We start from the raw sequence: 2,500 nt of genomic DNA, 5'->3' as shown, positions 1-2,500 counted from the left end.
ATGTATGGGATAGAGGAGGGGGGGATGTATGGGTAGAGGAGGGGGGGGAAATGTATGGGATAGAGGGGAGGGGGGGGAAATGTATGGGATAGAGGGGAGGGGGGGGAAATGTATGGGATAGAGGGGAGGGGGGGGAAATGTATGGGATAGAGGGGAGGGGGGGGAAATGTATGAGATAGACAGGAGGGGGGGAAATGTATGGGATAGAGGGGAGGGGGGGGAATGTATGGGATAGAGGGGAGGGGGGGGAATGTATGGGATAGAGGGGAGGGGGGGGGAATGTATGGGATAGAGGGGAGGGGGGGAATGTATGGGATAGAGGGGAGGGGGGGAATATATGGGATAGAGGGGAGGGGGGAATATATGGGATAGAGGGGAGGGGGGGGAATGTATGGGATAGAGGGAAGGGGAGGGGGGGGGATGCATGGGATAGGCTATCTTTACAAGTATATTTTTTATATACCTGAATAGAGAAAAATTAAATCAAATAAAAGGTAGAGAAAACACAATTTGCAGTATAGAATGCTCTTTTATTGAACATTTCACGCTCACACTTAGTAATGCAAAACCGAGGACACATACACTGAGCAGTCTAACTCCTTCCTTCACACACTCACACTTCACGGCTTTGTACATGTCAAAGTCACATCAATATAAAATAATATTAATCATAGAGCTAATTACAATTATATACTTCTCAAGGATCCAACAGACAGGACAAGACAAGGGGCGGTAGATTCCGCATCTCACAACCAGCCACACGGCACAAAGTCACGCCTACATCCTCCAAAAAATCACACGCAGCATGTCCGTCAAGTATTCTACACTGATGAAGTGTTCATGTACAGTTTTAAGGAGTGAGCCTGCCTGGGTATTCTATTTACATCACTTATTCATATAAGCGCACACTTGCCGCGTCTTGCAGAGGCCTTGCGTCTGGCATGAGCAACAACACTACAGGTGGCGAATGCTGTTGCTTGGTGACATGAGGGGACAGTCTCCGCCTGCAGGTGATACTGCTGGCTGTAACCTCTATTATATAAAACATAAAAGTATTTCAGGCTACTGTGACAGAGCCTCATTATCACCCACAAGAGCAAACACCAAAACATAAAATGCTAGTTTTATCTGCACTATTTATTTATTAAAAAATGTACAGCCTTTGAGAGCAAGACGTTGGAATAAACCTGTGCGACATGAGAACCATGAACATTCCTAATGAGAACAGTAACACGTCCAGCAAATATGGACACAGCATATAAAATATTCAACAAGGTTCTCCCTAACAAGAAACAGAAACAATGTTACCAGAGAGGCCTAATAAGCCTTCTGTATGTACACAGAATGTTCATAGCACTTAGATATATTTATATATTTTTTTCATATTTAAAGAGCCAGGAGTCCAAATGTTTGGCTTCCATGTCTCTTGTGAATATTGAAGCAATTAACAAAATAATCATTCCTGTGCAAAAGGAAACATACTAACATAAGCAATTTTCCATCCCATGGTACCCTTATGTTGCATTAATGTTCTTTAATTCCAATTTGTGCTATTTCCCACTTTTTAAACTTTTAGCATAAAAAAATAAACTAAATTGTCGTCCTTACCTGCCCTTCATAGGCAGGTGAAATTTAGCTGCAACGTCCCAGGGGGGAGGAAACTGTTGGAATCCAAGTTGACAGGTTTTTACATACACAAGTGTGTGGGAGGGGGGTATGATAACACCTAAAGTCCTCACACGATGCCACATTTTTTTTATTTTTATTTTTTAATTACTAGATACTCTTCCCTGCTGCTGAAAGATATAACATAGAAGTTGTTTCACAGTTTTTAAAAGACCCTCTTCTAGTTAGACACACAATATGAGATGCATGATAGATTATACTCCAGGGTGGATATCGAGTCTATATACACTTGTAGCTTATTCTCTGACACAGATCCCAACATGATGTTAATGTATGTATCTATGTAGCTTCTACAAAACTATTTTAAATCCCAAATTGTACCAACCACGAGATACCCACTCTTTTATTGTAAGCATTCACTGGTATAAAATTGTGATAAAAAAGAAAAAAGAGAGAAAAAAAAAAGCAGTCAATCCCACTAAAAGTATTCCCTCCACATTGTTTTTGAAACTTTTGTTCTTATCATTTAAAATAAGGTCTGACTGACTGGGTATACTTTTTTTTTCTTTTATTAATACTAAGTAAGTTTTTGCTATTTTTTTTTTATAAAAACAACTGAAGTTACATAAGAAAAAATTAAAGAAAAAAGCAGAATCTCTAAGCAATATATCAAGACATCTTTGCACTTCAGCTTCTTGTATCACAATATGGAACAAAATGTAAAAGCAAATAATACATTAGGCTTTCCTACATCAAGCATTTTGTTCGACCTGTATCCTAATTGAATGACCATGGAAAATCAAGTTGGAAAAAAGGGCATATTTCTACAAAATGATGAAGGAAAAAGGATAAAATAAGAGCAAACAAAATGAGG

General features: G+C 39.4%; 1 protein-coding gene across 1 annotated transcript in view; it reads right to left on the bottom strand.

The window, feature by feature from the left end:
* Positions 1 to 509: 509 nt before the first annotated feature.
* The window catches only part of LOC113823091 (nuclear pore complex protein Nup153), a gene marked incomplete at its 5' end in the record, with an annotated part of 21,421 nt that continues 19,430 nt past the window's right edge, over positions 510 to 2,500 (bottom strand). The window contains 1 exon segment of the mRNA XM_070128364.1: positions 510 to 2,500. This exon segment is cut by the window's right edge and continues 333 nt beyond it.

The sequence above is a fragment of the Penaeus vannamei genome, chromosome 12 (genome assembly GCF_042767895.1).
Source record: "Penaeus vannamei isolate JL-2024 chromosome 12, ASM4276789v1, whole genome shotgun sequence".
Classification (NCBI taxonomy): domain Eukaryota; kingdom Metazoa; phylum Arthropoda; class Malacostraca; order Decapoda; family Penaeidae; genus Penaeus; species Penaeus vannamei.
This window is presented reverse-complemented; position numbering and strand designations above follow the sequence as displayed.